The 25,450-nt window shown below is 37.4% G+C and overlaps 1 protein-coding gene across 1 annotated transcript in view; it reads right to left on the bottom strand.

Annotated features, from left to right (window-relative positions):
- The window catches only part of CDH11 (cadherin 11), a 107,001-nt gene that overhangs the window by 50,110 nt on the left and 31,441 nt on the right, over positions 1 to 25,450 (bottom strand). The window contains exon 2 of the mRNA XM_038368587.2: positions 7,228 to 7,358. The gene's annotated coding sequence lies outside the window, so the exon portion shown is untranslated. The remainder of the gene's footprint in view (positions 1 to 7,227; positions 7,359 to 25,450) is intronic.

Genomic DNA, 25,450 nt, shown 5'->3' with positions numbered 1-25,450 from the left:
TTGAGGCAGCAAACTAGTTTCTAGGAGCAATTCAAGGTATAGTTTATTATCTATGAAGCCCTAAATAGCTGAGGACATGGCAGACTCTGAGAAATCATCCCCCTCTATGCCCTATCACAGCAGTTATGATTGGATGGGACATATTTCTGCTGAGAGTCCCTAGGACTGAGCTTTTGGGGACTAAGGGCAATCTTGGTGATAAGCAGGGGCTGCTCTATGCTTTAGAAATCACTTCCAGCAGTCTCTTAGACCACGACTTCCTCCCTTTAGGACATGGGGCAAGATACATAGATTTCATTTCATTTTTCTTTGATCATATTTTTCTAGTTCATGGATGGCTTGGAGCAGTATTTCTTTAGTATCTAGTCTTGGGTAATATTAATAGTATCAGTATATCATGCATGTGTTTCACTATATAATGACATTATTTATTTCTTGAAACTATCCGTTGTGGAAATCTGAAAGGGACCATTATGGAGACATTAGTTTGCCAACAGTTAAGGCTGAAGCTAGCTTTTTCCAGTAAGCTATGTAATGAAATAAGTAGGCTTGGTTGAAAATTTTGCATAGAAACATTTTTGACAGAAAATTTGACTTCTGTTTTAAACAAGGGTTTTTGTTTGTTTTTTTAAACAAAAAGCGTTTGCTTTCCATACACATTTTGATTTTTTTTTGTCAAAAAATAAAATAAATGCCTCACAAAGAGTTTTCATTTTTCTTTTTGTCTGAAAAACAAATATTTTGACTTGGATATGCTGCTGTGCAGCCTGATGGACAGTGTAGTTTAGCGGCCCCATGTCCCCATTCTCCCTGAGGGGTCACGCTTCTTACCTGGACTTCATCTCCTATGACGCATTGTGGGTTCCCTCTTTGACTCAGCCACCGCAACGCATCATGGTAGTCCTATGCTTGCAGTGCATAACTGGAGCTGATATCCAATCAGGGATCCCAGCCCAGAAGAGAATGGGAACATGACACATGCAAAACTATAACTCACAGAAGGCACTGTAGAGATCAGTTTTGAAATGACTTGAAACAAAATATTTAGTTTCTGGTCAACCTGACCTGAAATTAAATATTTTGATTTAATTTTTTCAACAGAAAATCTAAAAATGTGTGTGTGTGTGTGTGTGTGTGTGTGTGTGTGTGTGTGTGGTGGGAAGGAAATCAACATTTCACTATGGAAAATATCAATTTAACAGAAATAACATTCACAAAAAAATCTCACCCAGCTCTACGAGGAGTTAACATGATTGTGAGAAACAGTGTAATGTGAACATATTTTCTTCTCACCATGTTTTTCGTGGTTTGGCTACACATAGAAAAAATATGCTACCGATATTTTCTTTTGTAATGTTTCAAACAAGATGAATAAATTGTTCCACATCCCTTTTAGCTGTATTTCCAAAGATGTTACTTTAGCCCAAGCAACATCAGTGTTTGCACATTTAGACCCCAACTTGTCAAACTGTGCATGCACACTGGAATTGGCATAAACTAATTTATACTTTTGAAACTCTGGCCAATAGGCCTTGCTCCAGCAAGGTTTTTACATATGTGTTGAACTACAAGGGGGGGCATGATTCAGCATTCATATCACACTCCCAGTCAGTACCAAGCCCAGCGGATGAAATTCGGTGATGAATGGTGATCACATGCCACATGAGGCATGTTGCACATATGCTAAGAAGCATGAGAGCAGTTCCAATGGAGTCAACTGGATTATTTGCATGACTAAAGTTACTAATCTCCTTCAATGTTTTTTTGGATCATACCTTAATATACAACTGAAGTCACTTAATTCTTCCTAAATGACAAGTGTTTGTTTATGTAATTGAGATTTTTCTTTAGATACTGAATATAGAAGACTACATCTGGAAGGTGTGTGTCCAAATACGTGCTGGACACATATTAATGGATATATCTTTGCCTTTGTGTTACAGGGTTCTGTAGACTCTTACTTAAATGATCCAAACATGGCAGCTCAGAATATTGAATTAGATTCCCTTAACGTGACTGTGGAAAGGCTGTTTTAACTGATGGATGAGAATTCATAAACAAAGGTTTATGAAAACTATGTAAATGACTGTTACATTAAAAAACAGAAGTGTAAACATGGGATGTTCTTGTGTGTAATGTGAAGCAGATTGTGGGAGGCACAGTGCATTATGTATGGATATATTAGGCCACATTCAAATTTGCTAACACTTATGAGCAGGTGAACATTTTAAATATCTGAAATCTGGCCTTTTTTCCCTGTGCCATTTCTACAAAAAAGATGGGAAATTATTTCCTGCCAATATCATACGTTTGGGACCCTCTGTTTTTTTCCTGTCACAGTCTACAGTTTACAATACATATGAGCACTAAAAAGATGTATATGTGACCTACCTACTTTATTTTATAACAGTGAATTCATAAATATAGTGGGGGTACTGAAATTTTTTCTATCCGTTTGAGAGATACTATTGGTTTTACCAATATTCTCTATTTGGGATGTGAAAGAATCCCAGTGAATTCAGTAAGCACAGGTTAGGGCCTTTAATTTCAGGAAATGATTCTCAAACTAATTTAAACTTCCCTTCAAAAGGAAAGGAACATTTCAAGTGTGTCCACTGCCCTCTCCCCTTGAAATGTGAGTGCATAATTCCAACTAATGACATGCAAAAATGAACGGGAAAATCTATAGCCAATAGACCCAACCCTAGCGAAACCAATGGCAACTAGTCAGGACTCTGGAAGATGCATCTAAATTACACACAGATCTACATAACCACAAGATACGTGCATAGCTATAATGAAGGTGGCACAGAAGATCCTGCAGTTTCTCAATACATGCAGAGGAGTCCACTATACTGGAAAAATACTCCAGTGTCACATATGATGGCTTTAGGGTAGCTTTCTGATGGAAGACTGACACAAAGCTGCCCTAAGAAATCAGAGAATTTGGTACAAGATATAAACATATAGTAGAATCCCATTTATCCGACTCTCCATTATCTGGCTCTGTGTATTAACAGAACAACCAGTGTACACAGGTCCAAAAGCAGGTGATCTCTCCTGTGGCCACTAGACAGCGCTGCAGCCTAACACTTTCCCATTCTCCGGACTATCTGAATTTTTGATTATCCAATCTGTCCCCGGTCCCAGTTAGATTGGATAAGTGGGATTCCATAGTATATAAAATGATGGCATAAACATAATGAGACCCCCTACCACACAATGGAGTTGTGTCGATTAATTAGTTCATGGCCCCTTTAAATCTTTTTCCTAAGGGGTAGGGGAGCAGTGAGAGAAAGGAGGGAAACTCCACAGGGGTGGCTCTGGAGCTCCAGCAAGAGAAGGGCTGCAGCAAGCAGGCCCTCACAAAATGAAGCATCAGAGAACCTGCCTGAAGCCTGGGAAAGACAGGATGACCGATTGGGGACACCCCAGGACAGGAGCCAGGAGGAGCACTGTGCCAGGGAGGAATCGCCAGAGAAGGACAGGCCAAAGCTGGACCCAGTATCGGTATCAGAGCTGCATGGGGCTGTGGTACTGGGGCTTGTGACTCTACATTGGGAATAAGGAGGGAGGCTGCTAGCTAGTTAAGGACGGACGTGGTTGCTCTGTGTGGCTTTGCAGAGAGCAGCAGAAGAGGGCACCGGAAGGGTTTGTTGGGGAAAGTTTACTGGTGCCAAAGACGACCAGGAGCACCCACGACTCAGCACTGGACTGAAACTTTGCTCAGGACTCCTGAACTCTGTGTGCAGACCCATTGCTCGGTGTCTGCCCTTTCAGACTGTGCTGCTACTGGGCCTGTGGGACCTTGGTTTGGCTGTAACCCTGTATTACCGCTCCCCCTCTATTTCCCCTTGTTTTTCTCCTCCCATCCCTCTGTAAATAAATATTTCCCTTTCTTATATCCATTGTACTTTTACAGTGGGTGTTCATCCTGGGAGGGTTGGATCAGGTGTCCCTGCTGTGGAAAGAATTTTTCCTGCTGCATTCCTGCACGTGCCATCTTTTGGCCAGAGCTGCCTGCAGAGCAGACTCCATCTTGGCCATGAGGGCGCTAAATTTGTATGGTGTTTGGGGTATGCTGCTCCCTGGCCAGCTCTTACCACTGTCTAGCTCCAGCTTCTGGTCTGCCCAGGGGGAACAGGAGGAGCAGGAGACAGGGCTATGGAGGGGGCAGGCTTCTACATGTGTCCTGATTTTGCATTTTTAAAAGGTGGTCACCCTAGCTGGTTTGCAGAGCAGAAGAGGAAAGACAATCCTCAGACAGAGTGGGCCAGGTCTGTATTATGTGAATACACTGATTATAGCTCCAGTTTGCTGCTTTGTTTCAATAATCATAACTGTACATGCATATTTTACCTTGGTTACTGTTGATGATTTAGAGACTGCAACAGGAAATCTACATTTCTGAATAGTCGTAACAGGAGCAAAATTATTTAAGAAAAAAATCTTCCAAAATGAAACAGAGAATTTAAGAACCATCTGGACACACAGCTTTACATGACAATCAACAAAAGCTGTATGTGTTCATTCTCTTTACATCTCCCTTTACAGAGAGACAATTCAAATACCTTACAGTGGACATCCTAAAATCACTATGCAGGAAGTCTTTCAGAAATGATTACATCTCTAACTTCCCATAACTCTGAAATGGAAAAGCACCTAGAGAAACCAATGGGGCTGCTTTCAATGTAAGATGCTGCTTAACCTGAGTTAATTTAGATTTGAGCCCCACATTAGTAGTTCTACGTTTCTTCTTTACTTTTCCCAAGCATATGTGGTGGTCGTTTTGTCCCCATCCAAGAATGTCATTAAAATAAAATCTGCTTGTGAGTGTAGCACTGAGCCAAGAATGAAAAGAGCAGAAGTAGGCCTGGACTAAGAAGCCTGAAATGAGAGGGGGTGCCAAGTTGAAAAGACAGCAGATTAGGCTTTATTCAGAATCTTAGTAATGTGAACACTAAAGTTCAGTAACTAGCATAGATGTGCATAGAGAGCCCAAGCTCCCGTCCCATTAAATCAGTTGCCTAACTCCCACTGATGAGAAAGGGAGCAGATTTGGGCCCGTAATTAAGACAAGGTGGGGGGTTTTGTTTATTAAGTCGGTAGTGTTTTTGCATGCATACAAATCATGTAGCCCTTACTCAGGCTAAACTGTAACTTCACTGGGAGTTTTGCCTGACCAAGGACTGGGTCTGGATGGCAACATTTGGCAATTGAGTTTTAATGAATAACAAAATAAGAAGCACTGTTAGACACAAATATATAGAACAGCTTCTTCCTAGTTTGAAGGTTGTCATAAATATAAAGGGAAGGGTAACCACCTTTCTGTATACAGTGCTATAAAATCCCTCCAGGCCAGAGGCAAAGTCCTTTAACCAGTAAAGTGTTAAGAAGCTCAGGTAACCTGGCTGGCACCTGACCCAAAATGACCAATGAGGGGACAAGATACTTTCAAATCTGGAGTGGGGAGGAAAGGCTTTTGTCTGTCTGTGTGATACCTTTGCCAGGATCAAGCATGCAAGCCCTCCAACTCCTGTAAGTAATCTAGCTAGAAAATGCATTAGGTTTTCTTTGTTTTGGCTGGTGAAATTCGCTGTGCTGTAGGAAATATGTATTCCTGTTTTGGGGTCTTTTTGTAACTTAAGGTTTTGCCTAGAAGGATTGTCTATGTTTTGAATCTGGCTGCCTGTAAGATTATCTTCCATTCTGATCTTACAGAATTGTTCTCTTATCTTTTTTTGTTCTTCTAATAAAGTTGTTTTTTAAGAATCTGATTGGGTTTTTTGGGTCTTAAAAATCCAAGGCTGGTTTGTGCTCATCTTGTTTATTTTCAAGCCTCCCCAGGAAAGGGGGTCTAAGGGCTTGGGGCAATATTTTGGGGGAAGATGTCTCCAAGTGGTCTCTTCCCTGATTCTTTGTTAAATCACTTGGTGGTGACAGCATACCAGGTTTTAACCTAAGCTGGTAGAAATAAGATTGGGGCTTTCATGCGGGTCTCCACATCTGTACCCTAGAGTTCAGAGTGGGGAAGGAACCCTGACAAAGATGTAGAGGCCTATAGATTTCCTCAGGAAATTAAGTGTAGTGGGGTCAGTTTAATGGTTGGAACCATTCTATTGCAACTTGATACTAATTGTTGCCGTCTACCTTAACGACTCAGCGAATGTCGGACATGCACATCCATGTAGCTGTTCATAGGGATATTATAGTATTTTGCCCATTTGACTGCCAGAAATCAGATCATCATCATTCAAGGACATTTCCACAGAAATGAAGCATCTGTCAAGCAGGACTTTAGTGTACTGAATATAAAAAGATGTAAATGAATCAGATAGCTACAGAGCTTTAATGTCACAGTCTTGTAGACTTTTTTAAAAACATCACAATTCAAAAGGGATTTTACATCTGATGCTGCTATAAATGACACTACTATCTATATTATTTATTACAGATTTGATCATTGATTTAAAAAAAATATGGATACTTCTGTCTAAGAATTCTCACCTCTGAGGAATCTCTTGTTTCATTGGTAGATCAGAAAAGCGCAGAATGTCAGAGGTTAAAGGCTGATAATAGAATTATGGAGGAAGAATAATAGAACCATTTTTTGGAGTCTGAGGTTTACCCCTATCACCCTGTCTCCACATTTTCAGCAGCATTTTTCAGCTAAGCCTCACAGTGAACAACAAAACCTTTTGCAGCACAAGTATGAATGGCTGTTTCAAGATTAGTGACATTACATGAAATGGTACAGGTGAAAAATAAATACAAAAGCTGCTCATCCATGCAGACTTAGAAAAACAGCAACACAGAGCCCATTTTTGGATTAATGTAATATGGTTACTCTCATTGTTTTGGAAAATTCCTGACTACAGCTTACCATCCCCTCAACCCCTTCAGTGCTAAATTCCTTTTTGTGCATCCTTAAGAAGAGCTATGATGTTATAAATGTAAATGAGCATGATGTGAATAGTGCAGCTTGTCAAACAGTGCATTACAGGATAGTCACAGCAAGATGCTCAGTGTCCTAAGGCACAAGCTCTCTGAGTGGCACTGAAGACCAGTGGACCCATCCTATGAAAACTCGGAGAAAATCTGGCAACAAATTGGCTTAAAGAAAAGGTTACTAATTTTTGACATGCCACAGTGTATATATGGAGCAACAAAAAGAGAGCAACGTATACCTAAATTGTCAATTATAAGTCATGAAGTCAGATGTCTTACCTTCACCCACTGGAAACTTGCTGCCAATTTATGTAACATATTCCGCCCATTTGAATGGCCACTTAATGAGTCTGTGTTGACAATGAAGATTTAAATTTTGTGCTGCCACTTATCCGATATCTCAGCTCTTGCTGCAAAGAATGAAAAGTTCATTTGAAATCAAAAGTAACTTTACAGTCACAATAACAAGGGAAAAACAAACAAGCAAATAAAAAGCACTAACTTTTAAGTTACCCCAACAGCCCAATGGGATTTTGGAGACAGAAGAATATCTATAGGCCGGGGATAGAATTTGCAAGTAACTTTTACCCATATAGACCTATTATTGGAAGAATGTTCCCATAATTAAAGTGCTGGAAGCCATGCCAAGATCCCTTCACATCTTTCTCTCTACCTCCTAGACAAATAGAATCTCATGAAAGAAAATATGCTCTGGGAACATTCTTCAGAGCAAGAGACACTTGTAGGGAAAAAACAACAACCCAGCTACAGTCACACGTCAGGTATCATCAGCCAACAAGATATGCTTCCAGCATTTCTAAGTGCTGTAAGACATATTACAAATCAGATAGTTTAATATCATGACAGAATAAGGCAAAGAGGAAACTGCCTCTAGAGTAGTGGAACTACATGCCCATGATAAGAGTTACAGTTGCATTGGGAATTTGAAAATTGGCAGGGGTTGGCTCTTCTGTTGGGCAGGTTTACAGAACACATCTTTCCTTGGGTTTGTGGTCATGGGAAGTTCCTTCATACAACAAGAAAATTAACTTTATTTTCATGGCTATAAACCACATTATTTTATAATGTGTACATTGCAAAACGTGTATTTTGTTACTACTAAATTTCCAAGCCTACATGTTGTCTTCTTGATGCTGTGATATACTTAGGGTTGGCAGAATTCAACATTTTAAAATAAATCTGACAGATAATTTCAATGTTTATTTTTAAGCATTTTTTCTATTTTTATTTATTTAAATTTTCATAGTTGCAGGAAATTATGGGAGGGTCAGACCTTAATTATGTAATGACAGCAGACATTGAGATTCAAAAAGTTTTATAACTTAAAACACAAATTGTGAACATCGCATGTCGAAATATATAAAGTAAATATCCTTAAATGAATCTAAGTTCTCAAGCTGCATTTTTCCTTCTTCGTTTGTCTTTATATTCTGATTATTACTGAAGGAAATACTTTTTCTCTGGTTTATGTGTTTGTACTTTGAAATTGACGTTTACCAACATTTACCAATAAAAAATTAATCCTTTCAACAAATTGGAATGCTGCCTTTTACCCAGCCAGCACCTACAGGCTAATTCAGCAGTATTCTGGATATTTATGGCTGTGTGCATACACCTGTTGACTGATATCTACAGTATGCTACTTACCATCTGCATGGAGCAGGAGAGAATAGGAGAGGTACATTCCTCAAGTTTTCAGTAAAATAGCATAAAATTCTCAACTTGTTTTGAATTTTTAAAAAATATCTTGTTTACCTCTTTCAGTAAAATCTACATTAAAATTATCAAAGCCTTATGATAGCTCTTTACAATTATTAAATATTAAACTAGGACTAAAGTAGGGCTCCATCCTGCAAAGGGATCCAACCAGGGCTTCCTTACACCCATGCAGAATCCCACTGAAGTCAGTGGGACTCCATACAGGTATCAATGCCCAACCACACAGACAGGTTGATTGCATCATCATCATCATCATCATGGTCCTATTACCCACATTACAGAGAATGAGCACATGATAATTTCTCCATTACCCAGTGACTATTACTAAGAGATGATCAAAGGGCGCTGCATCTTATATTCTCAGAGCTTCTATTATGCAGTTGATAATAATTATTAAGTATTTCAGTGTGAGATAATAACTCTGTTATACCAGTGCAAGTTGATTGTAATCAGGGATAGCACAGATATAATGCGGGGAGTAGAATGACCCAGTGTGTCCCCAACAAGCTGAATTACTCAGAAGAAAACTAAGTTCCCATTTCTACAAGAATACAATTTTCTGCTTCTATGGTTCAAACCTTTTCTTCCTTGTCTTTACAGACTTAGGTTTGCTAAACATTTAAATAATAAAATAAGTGCAATATAGTTGTGAGCCATTAATAGACGTTTCTCTTTTTTGTAAAGAAATTTAAATATTTTGTGCAGAGGACTCAGCATTACAACTAAATGAAATGAATTGCTCACATGCTGTTTTTTCCAGTGAATATTTTATATTTGTGGTGAAATTAATACATTGGTTCAGGGCCTGCATTTTACCCTAGGATTATGAGCACTGCTGAGAGAGATGGTCTCTGTGCTCTCCAGACCTGGCTGGCTAAATGCCGGGCCAGTCTTCTGGCATACCTCAAAGAAGCCTAAATGTTGCTCTAAATTGCACTAGCTGCTAATGGCCCAAGGTGGTGATTGGGCACTCAGGGATTCAAGGAGTTTAGCCTTCTGTGCCAGCAGTATGGAAGCAGATGGGGGGGGGGGAGGCAGCAGGGTCCCTCTGAAATGAAGTAAGTCTTTATGCCTCACTATTCTGCCTTTAAGTCCAGAATATGCAGCAAAGCCAAGGTACACCATATCCCAGGTTCTGGGCAATTGTATTCCATCCATAGAGTAGCCAGACTGTATTCGCGACTGGTAAGAGTTTTGCCAATATTGTACTTGAATGAGTGTTTCAAGTGTACTGCATGTACATGGGTATTCCTTTGGATTATTAAAGGAACCCATGCAAGTCTGCCAAGGGTCCAGCTCTGCAGGGTGTTGAACACTTCCCAGGAGATGCAGAGACTCCTTAACTCTGAATGGTCAACAGCTCATAGTATCAGGCCCTAAGCATGCTGTATTTTTCAAAAGATATGTGGCCGCATAGAGCTAATTTCTACCAATGGATAAAAGAATGTAGCTATTTGGATTCATGGCTAGGTGGTGACAGGAGGCTATACCGAGGCTGATGCTTCTGATGCGCACCAGATATTTTAACAGACCCTTAGGCTGCTACCAATGAACACTCCTAGGAAGTCAGACTAGATTGCATTCTATCTTCTTTATCCAAATACCCAAAAATTAAATGAAAACTTTTAGGAAATTATTACAAAATACTCTATAATGTGTGTTGATATGATTACAAACATGTTTCTAAATATCAGAGCTGGGTAAATATGCAAAAACACTATGAATATTAATTTGGATTTTTAAATAAATTTGCTTCAGCCATGTTTGCACTCTCCTTTTTTGTGTGCTTTCCGACCACAGTAGAGCAATCAAATTTTACTGGCAAAAAAATGTTCACAGTCTCAGAGCTAATTTAAGTTGCATTCACGTGTTCATGGATAACAAATTTTGTACTTGCATAAATATTCACACCAGAAATGCTTCTCACTAATCCCATCAGAGAACAGAAATAAAAACATGCAACTCATCTGGCCATTCACAACTTTGGTAACCAACTCAACTTACAATTTCAGATATTTATGATCAATCTATAGATTTAAAAAATTGGAAAACATGTTAACCAACTAAATTCAAATTATGAATAAGTCCTAGGAAAGAGCAATCTGCTCATGGATATTTTGCAAACATACTAAGTTAAATTAATTAATTATTGTGAAATATTCATTAAAACTCTAAATAATTATATGATAGAAAACAAATGTAAGCGAATGATGATGATATATAGTGAGCAATCATCAATAACTATATGCTCAAAAGCTTGATTCATGAAAATACATTATGTAGACAGAGCTTTGTATGTAGTTTACTGTGAAGTTTAAACATGTTTTTTTTCAATAAACTGTCTTTGCATTGTTTTGAAATACACAAAATGAAGCCAGAAAAGGAATAAGTTGAAAGGGACTAAATTATGCCATTTTGATAATTTGCTTATGGCTCAAAATGTACAGCTGCCTTACAGTACCAAAAGTTGCCCAGGTAAGGGTTATCTGTGTTTTTGGAAGACCTGTATCCTGGAATGAAGTGCATGGGTTTCAATCTCGCACATACTGTTACACAACCTGCATGTCTCATTTTTAAAACCTATTTTAACTTTAGGGGGTAATAGATTGGGATTCAAAACCCCATGCTTATTCCCAGTTCCCCTCTAGCCACCTGTACAGTGAAATTTTCTTATCGTACATAAAATGCAAAACATGGACTCTCCATATAACACTACTAGTTTAACTGTCAACCAAGCTCCATTAGCAGTAACACAGCATTTATGTAGGGTACATGGGTTTCAAATCAATATTTTTTACTAATACCGATCATTCTGTGTAGCAAATAGCAAAAAAAATCTGCATTTCACCTCAGGGAAGGAATGAGAAATGCCATGATCAATGTTTTTAATGAAAAACATGATGGAAAGCTACTGCAGAGTTCCCATCTAGTACATCAGCACAGAGCATAGCGTAGTTTAGTAATCTTTATATGTATGCAACAGGCATTACCCATATTTCCTGATATATTTGTATTTGTTATTTTTTCCATTGTAAACATTTTTGCTACATTGTTTCCCAACAGAATATTCAATATCTGCAGTTTACAGGAAAAACCCTAAACAACCAACCAACCACCCCAAATAAATAAAGAAAAAGCCCTACTAATGCACTGAAAAAAACCTGCTGTATTTACAGAATATTGTGTTCAAAGTCCAATTATAATTACAAGAAAACTCCAATAAACAACCAATAAACAGTTCTTGTGCTTTCAAATGGATTTGACATAGTGGCACTTTAAATAAAACTCCTAACAAGATTATTTTATTTTTTGTAAAGTAAGCCATGTCTTAACAGTTGGGTTATACAAAGTGACAACCCTAGAAATTTTGAAAGTGTTGCTGGTCAGATGCAAAAATCCATTGTCACTATGGTAATTACTTCACAATGCCTGATGATAAATGGACAGTCCTGTGGCCCAAGGAGCAGCTGAATCCTGCATTGTCCTTGCATGATAAAAAGATTAGAGAGTCTGAAAAGCAGAGGAACGGAATCTCACAGCTTCTTAGACTTTGCACTGAAAGGGCCATTGTAACATCATCATAAATCCTGGGTTCCCTAGGCACTTGACAACTAAAGCAGTGGACAATAGAATTCTTGTGTTGAACAAAACACTCCTTGTCTGCCAAAGGATTTATCTGCTTCATTTACAAATGTCTTTCATTGTACCAAAATAATTCCCTATTAGAAACACTATTAGGAGCAGAACTAAATAAATATTCACAGCTTTGGTATGTTTTCAGAAATGAATAAACCAATACAATCAAGGAGCATGCAAAATATGAGTCTTTAAAAAAAAACTCTCCTTTGCTCCATTCTGTGAGCCCCTCTCCCTCTTACTGTATCTATGTATCCATTCATGCACCCTATCTATCTTTTGCTACAAGGAAAATGCCTATCATATACCACATTTACTAACAGAAGAGAAAAATATTGGTGAACTGGAAGGATTTCAAAGGACGGCAGCAACTGTGATCAAGGCGCTAGACGGACTGACTTCCACAGAAGGATTTTGAAAGCTCGGTACTTAGCTTTGCTAAGAGATGATACCTACAGCTTGGCAATTAATAAAATAATAAGAGTATGTAAATGTCTGAGGGTCTATAAGACAGAGAAAAATATTTATGATGCTAAAAAGGGGCAAGGATTAAATTAAGAAAGGGAAAATATAGAGTAAATATCAGAAAAAATCTTCCTGGTAATGATGGATACCAATCTGTGACCAAGTCTCCCAAATGAAAAAGCGCTAACAAGTTTCTTACTATATTTAAAATTAATCTGGTCAAAATATTGGAATATTTAGAGTAGAAATAAGTAAGTAAATAAACAAAATAAATTATACAAAAATATTCATTTGCATTTTTTAAAAAATGCTTCTGCCATAGTTGCACCTCTTTTGTGTTTGGTATCTGCAAATATTTAATTAATGAAGTTTTAATAGCAAAATGCTCAGGGAAAGAGAATTTCTAATATGCACAAATGATTCATGATGAAAAAGTTTCAAAAAATATTGATCACATAAGACCAGTTAGTGAATGCATTCAAGGAAATCACAATAGTCCATGTGAGTAAATTCAAAAGCAAAAGAGGTTAACATTTCTTGAACAAATTATTTGTCCAAATATTCTGTCTAGCTGCTGTTAGTTTATAAAAATACAACAACTATTTCCAGATGCTCACCCAGAATGTTAAAGATAGCGTGTTTTAAAAAGTAATCAAAATAAAGTACTTGGCTTGCACACACTGATCAGCATAAGTACGATTTTAAAATGTCTTAGATGGTTTAACAGAATACCTTATAAATTCTGAAAATAACAATGATTTAAGCTCGCAGCCCCTATAGAAAGGACTTAAGATTGGGAGATGGAATATCTGTGTGTCTGTGTGTATAATTTATTTGATGTAGAATACCTGTACACAAATGCAATATGGGAAACTCTGAAGGTAATATATATACATCATAACAGTAGAAAAAAGTGAAACACACATCCTTAACCTCAAAGTCACTTCTAAAACTGAGCAAAAATGTGCCATGCAACATTTCACCTATAAAAATATACATGATGAGCAAAAGCATACTGTAGCTCTGATTTGTGGGACATCTGTTACTGGCTGCTGAAATACACTAAATCTAAATCCAGATTTTAATGAAAATCTGAGATAGTACAATGTAAAAATAAAGAAAAAGGAATTGTATACACAGGTTAGAAATGTATATCATACAAATCACTTAATCTATAAAATGATGAAGTTAATCTTAACATCAGGTAAGAGAAGTGCAACATAAGACAGAAAAATAAATATGGTAAAGTACTTACTCTGGTTTTTATGTCACAAACTATGTAAAATTATCTGGAGCAAAAAAGTAAAGCAGATCAAGTAACAAAACTATTCTCTAAAAATAACAGGCTTCTCAAGAAGTAACCAGATATCATTAGGAAATCAAAGATCAAACAGATTGCTAAATAAATGGAAAATAAAATATTTGCAGAATTTCATGTGCACACAATATAATGTACATATATATTGCAATTAACACAACTGTGTGCAAAATCTTGGTGCTTGTATGTGCCAGGTATGTGCCTATCTAATTCTGAAAATCCAGGATTCATTATGAAAATAAATAAGATAAAATTAAATGCCCAGAGTATAACAACTAATTCATATTTAGTATATGAATACGAATGAGCCAATTATATAGAAATACAAAATTAATAACAAGGTGGCTCAGTGGGTTAATGAACAAGAGGAAGTATATTTGGTGGTTTCAACCTAGTCCCTGGCACACACTTGACATCACAAGCCCACAGCACAATTTGACTGATGGCAGTCTCTGCCTCTGAGCCACCTATGACTGAAACAAAAAGGGTGCTTCTGGCCAAAACAGAGGTGGCTTAATATAATCATCCATAGCATCTGACCACACTGTCCCCATTCTTTTCAAGTGACAATAGCCCATCACTTTTATGGGTATTAAAGGCCTAATCCTGTAATGTGCTAAGAAGTACTTTGTGTGTGTTCAGTGAGAACTGAGGGTGCATAGCATCTCCCAAGAGATGCTCCTCACAAGGGGAAATATATTCTTTAAAATCACAAAAATATACAAGAAAGGACAAAATCAACCAGGTAATCATCCCATCCCTGCCTTGAAGATAACTGTTTCTACATGATACCACACATTTATGTGACGCAATGCCTAATATTTTGATGAAACAGAGAAAACATTACATGTGAGGACAGAATGCAGACAGCAGCATAAATCATACCCACAAATGCAAAACACTTAACAAAACAAATAATTGGGCAAACACTGAACAAAAGAGGAAAAAATATCACAAAGGAAAAAAAATAATTATGACACTTAAAGGAAGATTTCTGTATATGTATCCTCTCCTCCTATCCAGCCTAATAAAACAACTACATCACCAGAAGAATGATAATTAACAATACAGCATAAATATAAAATAGTTCCTAGAAGTGGAGACTTTGTTTATTCTCCAACAGCTTAAATGGGAGTTGGGTGTAAAGAGACAGATCAACACCGGGAAAGAGTAAAAACTCCACGTGTTTTTGTTTTTTGCATCGAGAAATAATTTTTGCTCCAAATCCCAACTGTATACAAATTCATTACTGTTCTTCTTTACAAGGGATAACAGAGCCAGAGGGATAGCTCAGTGGTTTGAGCATTGGCCTGCTAAAACGCAGGGTTGTGAGTTCAATCCTTGAGGGAGCCATTTAGAGATCTGGGGCAAAAATTGGGGGTTGCTCCTGCTTTGAGCAAGGGGTTGGACTAGATGATCTCCTGAGGTCCCTTCCAACCCTGATATTCTATGATCATAACACCCAAAGCAAAAATACAGGCAACCCCAAGTTGTATAAATCAGGTACATGCACATTAATTAACTTGTAATTACAACTACAGAGGGCCAGAAACAACAAACCCTGCATTGGAGTTCAGGACCATGGCCGAGGATTCAGCTGGGGCTACTGTCCTGGGACTATGGCTTAAGGGCATCCAGGCCCCATCAGCTGATCTATGGTTTGTTACATGCGCACATAAATCAGACAGCTGTGGCAGGACTACTCAATACTTCCTTCAGCTGCTGAAGGAAAAGAGCAAGGGGACAGCACTGAGGCACACAAAGCTCTTCCCCCACCATGCGATGGCTGAGTGGAACGCCTGGCCACCACAGTAAGAGGAAGGGGGCCAGAACATACTGCAAGGGAACAAAAACAAGAGACGGAGGGGAACAAACAAACAAACAAGGAGAAGGAGGGGTGGGAAATGGAAAGCAGAAGATAAAAAAAAAGAAGGAGCGAATCGGGAGTGGGTGACCAGAGGACAATGAGAAAAGCAGCCATAATCTGGCTGCTTTAATTCATGGTATATGGAAAACTGGTTAATAGCAATGAAAATTAAGTTAAGTGAGAAATGAATGAGAAAAATACATGATTGAAATTACAAACTGGATAGTGGAATAGGTACATTTTCATAGAGGCTATAGTAGACCATGATTGGTTTTTACAATACCAATACTCAATATGTACTGAAGGCCAAATCCTCTGCACAGTTCAGAGTAAATGGGATTAAGCCAGGGTAGTTCCACAGGGGCCAGCAGGAGACAACAAAAGAATCCTCCTCAGATTACCACAGTGGTGTACAGATTTTGCCCCCTGCCCCAGCTTTTCACAACTTTCCCATTGCAGCAGGACTTCATCTGTTCCCCTCTCTTTTGGGTCATGTGGGCCCATGGGCAGGCTATGGGCCTTTGAGAATGAAGTCTATGTTAATTAAACCTGTGCTACTCCAGCCTAATCCTGTTCAGGTATCAAGAATGAAAGTGGATTCAGAGGTTTCAGGCTCTGTCATATTAAATATCATAGATCAAATTTGTTTTATAAATCCAACCTCTCTGAGTTTTTTTTCTAAAAACTAACTTTTTGTAGGGGCAAACCACTATATCTATAAAAAGAACTCATGAACCTACTCTGGAAAATGTGGATATAGCAGACATAATTCTCTGCATTCGGAAAGATTTTAAGTGTATGCACTAAAACCCAGCTTTTCTATACGGAATTTTCTACTAGATTAACTGAAAAAAAGTACTCAAATCACCAGGGACAAAACTCTCTTGTATATTTTCCCATCACGTAAATAAAATTAATATAAAATATACAAAACACACACAAGTGATTATCATCATTGCACAAAACACACAATGGTACTCTCAACCCACAGAACCCTCTCCCTTCTGAGTCACATTTAACCCAGGTTCTCCAACGGTAGAAGCCATACACTACCAGGATGAGATTCTGATCCCAATGCAGTAATACTGTAGTTTTGCTGTTGACCTCAATGGAGCCAGGATTTCATGCTCAGTTTCCATAAAACGTTTTCCTAAACAGCCAGAGCTTCTGACACATCCCCGAAAAAAATCAAACATTTACCTAAAGAATACATTTTAGCATCAAATTTCAGCACTGTTACTGATTTTGTTTCTTCACTCTTCTAATCTCTGTCCTTTCTTCCTTTCCTTTCATTGTATATCTAAGGGCCTGATCTGCTCCCATTTTGCTCAATGGCAGAATTCCCACTGGCTTCATTGGGATTTGACCCCTATTGTATCTCTTTCCTGTTGTTTTCGGTGTAATTTTCTCTTCCTTTCTTCTGGCTTTCTTCTGTTTCCTTTTATCAACCTCTCCTAGTGATCTGAAAATGGAACCTAAAAAAGTGAGAACCACTGAACTATGTGCTGAATGCCCCCATTAGTCAAGCTTGTAGGGGACAGCCAGCACAGACGTAAACTTCAACTAACCTTTCAAAAACAAATCTTTATATAATGTCCCATAAAATCATCCTGCTGGTTCCAGGTCTAGTAGAGACACTCAATAAAAAATAAGTCTGGGACATTCGAGATACCAGAAAGGATCTTTAGCTCAGAATTGGTCCATGGTGCTCAAAGAGATGGAGTTCTTTTGTCTAAGGTACTTTTTCTCCAACCTTCACTCTATTATTAATAATGAAAAGAGGAATTGTTTAAAATCATTACAGATATCTGATGTTTTTGAATTTGTATAGGCCCGATTCAACTGACTGAACATCTCTGTCATCACAGAAAGATACATGATTCATTCTGGAGCCTATTGCCAAGTGACTCTTCAGAAGTTTTAAAGAATCTTTTTATAGTTTAAGTCAAACTTATTTCTGTGTTGATCATGCCCACACCATAGTATATTTGGCATTTATTTGCATGGTAATCTTGTTTTTAAGCTTCTCTCTCTTCTCTTTTCCTCCATCCCAATTTATCTATGTGTGTTCTCAACAGGGGAAAGTTGGTTCCCCAACCCAGAAGTGAGGAGGTGATGCAAAATATATATCCTATCAATAATCTCCTTTAAAATCTATGTTTCTTATTACAACATTGAACAAGCAGTAAGAGTATTCAACTATATAAGAGTGTGCAATTTTCTCCAGAATTAATACAGCACCCAAATTTTCAGCAATGTTACAATGGGGTGATATGATTTTCCATCTCTCACCAGTTGAAGATATTTTACCCTGGATATTTCAATATCCTTATATTTCTTATGAGAAATTATTTCCCCAATATTTCATAATATGCCTACCTATCTAGTCTTGAGAGTTAAGGCATAAATAATAATAATCTACATTGAGTTGTACAATGTAATTAAATGCTCATAACACTGAATTTCACAGCTAAAATTAATCAAAATTGTCTACTATATTAATATTTAACATGTCTGTTGGCCATTATGTCTCCAAGTACCACAAGACTTTAATTTTCTATGTTATAATTACTATAAGCTATGAGTAAGAGTATTATGAGATTAGTTCAAAACAACGGTGGTGAAGTAGAAATATATATAATCAAATAATAACATAACAAGCGCGTGGTATATACAAGGAGCCAACTATGCATTACACACTTAAGCCAGCTGCACATTACACACTGCTGAAGGTAATTGGAGTTTTGCCTAAGTAAGGATATCATATCAACCCTAAATAAATATATTAATTTTAATAAGTATCCCTGTAACAGGACACTAACCTCAAGACAACTATGAACTTCTTATTCTGCTGAGGTAGATGATAAAAAAAAAAGATTTAGCATTTCAGAAACTTAAGTGAGAGAAACTGGACAGTCTGAAGTTGAATCCTCATCTATGCTGATCTTCCAGTCATTCCCTGCCAGTGGGACTATCCTTTAAACCTTCTAATTGCATATCCCCAGAATGTTCTCTAAATACCCACCATACTTGGGCTACAACAAAGAAAGTCTGTTGTTAAAATGACAGCCTGGATAGGTGTGTGACTTGAAGAACAGTACCTGGGGACAAGCCTATGGCTAATAATAAGTAAAGAAAAGATCAAACTAATAAAAAGATTCCTTTTGGCAGCTGCCAAGCAAACTGTCTCCCCAATGAGAGCAGGAAAATATCTATCTGCAAGAAAGCTGAAATAAAAATAGAGGTTGGATGCAATCATAGAATATCAGGGTTGGAAGGGACCTCAGGAGGTCATCTAGTCCAACCCCCTGCTCAAAGCAGGACAAATCCCCAACTAAATCCATATATTAGTAATTTTTCCTCCCGTTTAAAATGTAATTGGGATACAGATGGGAGAATATTCCTGGCTCTGCCTTAGAACTCCTGTGTGGCCTTGGCAAATCTGTGTGTTTCCATTTTTTCATCTGTAATTTAGGGATAAAAATAATTACCTACAGTACCTCATAAAGGTGCTGTGAGGTTCAGTTAATTCACACTTCCAAAGCAATCTTAAGACCCACCCATGATAGGACTATGTAAATCCAAACTATTTATTAATAATTATTACTTTTTATGTGTTTTTGCTGGCCTTAGTAATGAATATTTATTCCTAAATATATCTTAGGTTTTTCCGTATTTTAAATCACATTTACATTGATAGAATGTTCACACATACTTAACATTAAATTTGACTGGCAGCAAACTGTTGATAAAATAAATAAAGTTACTTCCGTGCCTCCACTGTTATTCTGCAAATGAACTGGAGGTATGGGTAGTTCTACAGCTCATTATCTTGAATTGTGAATGACCTAAACCAAAGAAGTTTCACTAAAAATAATTACCTAATAGGTTTCACTTGATAGTGGGTGGACATATTTACATCAACCAGTTGCTGAATTTCCATTCACCGTTCTTGGTAATCATAATCATAATTACCCTTTAGCCATGTTTAGTAGTTAGACAGTAAGCTTAACCTACAGTTATTCTTGCTAAATTACAGTTGTATGGTTTCTAAAACCACTATTAGAAATTGAAAATGTACATATATGGAAGTTTGAGAATCTGTGAAATTATCAGTTAACATTTTTGCTATTATCAATTATATCAACTAATTTGGAGCTTGGGAAAAAGGACAATGTTGTATTTGGTGACTACATGTTATAATAGACACTACATATCTCTGTGCGCATACATATAAAGTGTTGAGGGGACAAATGAAAATGCAGTAATCTGAAAGACAGTAGACACTTTCTGTATTGTAGCCCACTTTGCAGAGAACTTGGTTTAATAAAAACCAATAATGTTTCTGAGCCAGACTTCCTATACTCAATATGGCATTGGGTCTTTTTTTAAAGTGGTGTTTAATTAATGTGGTAGTTGAATGCACAGAAAAAAGGCCACTCCTAGTGGAATGACTAACCCACCAGAATCCTGAGAAATCCCTGATTAACTTAAGCAAGACAATAACATTTTCATTTATTAGTGGTATGAATTATCTTCTATAGAACTTTGTGATGCTTCACAGAATATCTCTGTGACATCCTGTGGTACTGTATATGTCACAAAATAGCTCAAAAGATAACAAGTCACCACCATATAATGCATTTTTTCATGTACTCATGCTTGTGCAAGGTATAGTATATCAGATAATAATCACAATTATATACAGTATCAGGCTGAACTGGACTGCATAGGGTAGGAAAGGGAGGAAGGAGAAAGGAGGGTGCAGGGAACCCTAAGTATATGTCCGTAGGACAAGGGCAGCATATCCTTGGGTATTTTCTTCAGCACTTGTGTAAGGGCCGAAATGACATGCCCAGAAAGAATTATGATCTGCTAGGGTGGAAGCACAGTCCCTTCCGCTACTTGTGCACAGTAAGCAGCAGCATTCCCTGGAGCTCAGTGACCTAGTCAAAATCTCCACTACCAACACCACTCTTCTCGCACCTATCATTTGCATGGATACAGGAAGGGCATGCTGCTTTTAGTGTTACAAACTGCGCTCACAGCTTATGTACGGGTAGAGTAAAATGCGTACATTTTTATATTATCCAAAATGCACACACACACAGAGAAAGTGTTAAGTTAGCTTTTTCACCTGCACAATTTCACTGTCTTGTGACTCCCCATGTAGTAAATACAGGAAATGATGCTCTGTAGACCTTTATGTGCCCAGACCAGGAATATGTTTAACAATTAAACTTAACAAAACTAATAGTAATATTCTCATGGGCCCTTTTTAAATATGCACATGAAATGTATGGGGGAGATTTTCAGAAATGCCAAAGGGATTTAGGAGCACAAATTCAATTGAAAGTCATTGGGGCTTGTGCTCCTAAATCCTTAAATTCCAATGATTTTTATGATGGAACCTGTGTTCCTAAAACACACAGGCACTTTTGAAAATCTCCTATAACTGCAATAAAACATCATATTTGAATGCCATAAACTCACCCTTATGCAATGAAAATAACTCCATATGCAATTGCCAGGTATGTTTGGGAAAATGCATTTTTTCCGTGTTCAAAATTGATTACTTGCATGCAAGAATGTGTAATTTCAATGAAAGGCAGTATTTAGCTGCAAAACAGCTTAGCCATGATTACCTTTTTTTTTCAGAAATTTTTTTTTTCCAGAAATTTCTGTTGAAGAAGAAAAGCTGCATCTGACCAGTTTAGTTGGCACTGTCAAATATTTTATACTGTCCTCCTTGCAAATAATATTTAGGACTGGGATGTCAAATCAAACAGTTATGACTTGAATTTAGATTTGGAGCAAGAGAGACATAAGGAGAAAGACTATGGGCATTGAATTGAAACAAAAAGAAAAGGAGTACTAGTGGCACCTTAGAGACTAACAAATTTATTTGAGCATAAGCTTTTGTGAGCTACACGAGGGAGGGGAAAGTACTTGCAAAACATATTTTTTAAATATAATTAAAACAACACTGCTCTTAGAATCATAAAACTAAAGAACCAGTTGGTAACACACTCAAATTGCTATCTGAGATATGAGTACTAAGCACAGGAGAGTAAAGGGATATCCTTCAGTCCCCTTTCATTAAACCCTTTGATGGGCCAAGGTCTGATCCATTAATAATATAGCACAATGTTTAAAATGGACAGTGTAGTCAATGGAGAATAGAACCCTTATAGGGAAAGCCTAGGAATAACCCCACTTTAAATATGTTTATAATACCACCCATTTACAGCAATCAAATGCTTTCCAGAAGAAAAGAATTTACACTTGATCAAGAGATAAAAGCCATCCCTGGCAGTGTGGGTTAGCTGAATGGGTAACATGGACACGAGATTGTGGTATGTAAGCAACTAGTTCTTTCAATCAGTTACAGTAGATACCTCATCTAGAGCTAATATAAGGATTCGAGAGTCAGAGTGGTTTGACTGGATTTTTACATGAGTGAAAGCATGCTACAGAATTTTGAATCAATGCTGCCTTTAAGTAGGCCTCTTTGGGATACTAGAGAAGATTATGCTAATTGAGCCTGAAGAAAATAAAGGGATGCACAGTATGAGTATCTCCAATACAGATAATAAAAGGTTATATATATTTACAAAGGAAATTTGAACAAATAAATAAAACACATTACTTTATCAGGAAGTTTCAAAAGGATACATGCAATATGCTCTTTATATGAGCTTCCTTGGGAATTAATTAGATGCATCTAAGTGTTGGCTGGAAGTTTAAAAACTGTTCATCATCATATGTTGTTGATTTGTCCCAGTTACAGTATATAACATACCATCAAACATCATAAAGTTTCAACTCAGTCAGATGACAGCTAAATGAAGGTGTCAGTAAAAAACTGAAATATATTATTTTAATGACAAAAAAAGAATTGAAGAAGGATATAAAAAGCAGAAAAGAATCACAGGTCCCATAGCAGAGCATTGAGGATTTGCACAATCCCCAACAGAGACCTAATTTCAGTCAGACTTTAACCAAAACTTTGATTTAATAAAAAGCAAATGTTTGTGACCACATTTTAGAACTTGCAATTAAATTCAGGAACAAGTATAGTACTCTACCAGAATTTTGGATACAAAGGCCATCACTGAAAAATAGGCCATAAGTATCGAATTGCTGAATTATTATTAAACTGGGAATAGTTTTTATTAAGACTGGAATCAAGCCAAAAAACCTACTTTAGAGACTTTAAAAACAAATCACATGTTCTAAGAGTCCCATGCCTAGATGAGTTAGTAATGCACATTCAATGCCAGTAAATCGGTCCAAGTACAATTTTACCCTGTGACCAAGTATGGTCACAGCTAAACCTGCATTTCAGTTCCACAGCCAGGGATAGGTGGAGGCAGGATTCATGGGCCTGCCTATCAGTGTCATGTGCTGAAAAGAAGTTGATGGATTTGCAAGGTTTAGATCCCAGGATCCCTGGGACAAAGCCAACAGCACAGAATACCAGGTTTTTCCATGGAATAGCAGGGTCTTAATAGAGACTAGGGAGACAGGAATGCAATGAGCACTTTTGCAAGGGAGGAATGGTTACAGCTTCACCATGTAATTGGAGCCCTGTGGTTTATTAGGGGCCCTTTGTAAGGTTTGGATTCAGACCTCATTTAGGTCCTGATCCTGCAATGTATAGCATGCAAGCAGACTGCTGCACCTGTGCAGAGCCCCAGTAAAGCCAACAGGGCTCCACACAGACACAGAAACCCATCCATGCACTACATACTTCAGGATAAGGTCCTCGCACTGCATCCAATACTGACTGCAACACAAGGATCTCACTGTTATAGCACTCTCCCTGTTTTAAAGGTCAGGGATTTTTCACAGGGCATGGTACAGTTACCATACCTCAAAGTGTCAGTTGTACTGAGACACAGTTATCTGTGCCTCTGACAGTGAGATGCTATTGTTATACAGAATAAGGAAAAGAACACAGGTCTGATGACTCATAGTTATATTCTGTATTACACAGATGACATCAACTGTATAGTTTAAAAGAGACCAGAGTTCTGCCATATTGAACTTTCCCTTCTATATCTATGAAATATCAGGGAAGCTCCAGCCTTTATTTTCTATGCTTCATAAAAAGAAAATATTTCCAAAAGATTTTTTTTCTGATATTCCATCTCCTTGATTAGCTAGTTATTGTATCTTGTTATACTTCTAACTATCTATTCATCCATGTCTTTTACAACAGAAAACAAAGATGTTCTGATAGATCCCTGGGTAATTAAAGATGCTGTGCAAACACTGCCAAAAATTCTATAAGTATTCATTTTAAATTAGTTATTTTTGACCATGTTCACACACTTTGTGTGTACTGTATCTCTGAATATTCTACAGAATGAGTTACTGCCAGGAATGTTTGCTGAAACAGCAAATGTTAAGTAACCATTACATAATAGTCATAGAAAGCAGATTTTGATTTTCTAATTGCCAGTATTCATATTGGAAACCTAATTTTAGGAATTACACTTATCCAAACAGGGAGCAGAATACTACCATATGACTTATATGGCCAATGAAAATGGCTTGAAATGCATCACATTGCTCACAAACAAAGAACAGATTTAGAGTATTATCCCTCAAACAATGCACAGCAGTATTTTTATTCTCCAAATCCACTCAGGTGTGTAAAGCTACTGACATACATAAGTGTTCACAGGATAAAAAGAAAAGGAGTACTTGTGGCACCTTAGAGACTAAATTTCTTAGTCTCTAAGGTGCCACAAGTACTCCTTTGCTTTTTGCGGATACAGACTAACACAGCTACTACTCTGAAACCTGTTCATAGGATAGTGACCTAAGAATAATTTGCATAAATTAAATGGTGAATAGTTTTGAATGAATAAATTAGAGGACAATTTATTATTGGACATTTTGGAAATAGAAAAAGAGATGAATTTCACAGAATTTTTGTTACAAATTAGCTACCCGATTCTAATAAATACTCCATAAATATAAAATAAAACACATGCTAAATGGATGCCATATAAAACACGGATTCAAAATGTAATTTTTAAAAAAAGTTTGGGGAGTTTACAAATAAACTGAATATCATATCAAACTACAGCCAATTTGATTTTAACATTCTCTGTAAAGCCCTACTCCACCTCCCACTGAAATCAATGGAACATGACTAGGCATTGGTTCAGGCTCTAGAAGACTATCCAACACCTTTGATAAAATCAATATTTATTAATAAAATATTTGTATTTTTAAACATAATCACCTACAGTACAGACCCGTTTACACAGCAATCCGCTTAACGAGTGGTAGCACCAGGCCTCCCAGTGCTACCTATTTAACACACGAGACTCGTTAAAATGTGGTACATGAACTTGCTATGTAGCGCTACAGATTTTCTCACTAACTCACTGACATAGAAATCAACAGGAAGTGCAGAGCGGAAAGATGTTGTATGTCTTTACCGATATTGGTAAAGACGT

This window comes from Dermochelys coriacea, chromosome 12, assembly GCF_009764565.3.
Source record: "Dermochelys coriacea isolate rDerCor1 chromosome 12, rDerCor1.pri.v4, whole genome shotgun sequence".
In the NCBI taxonomy this organism is placed as follows: domain Eukaryota; kingdom Metazoa; phylum Chordata; order Testudines; family Dermochelyidae; genus Dermochelys; species Dermochelys coriacea.
Note: the sequence above shows the minus strand (reverse complement) of the source record. Positions and strands in the feature narration are given on the sequence as shown.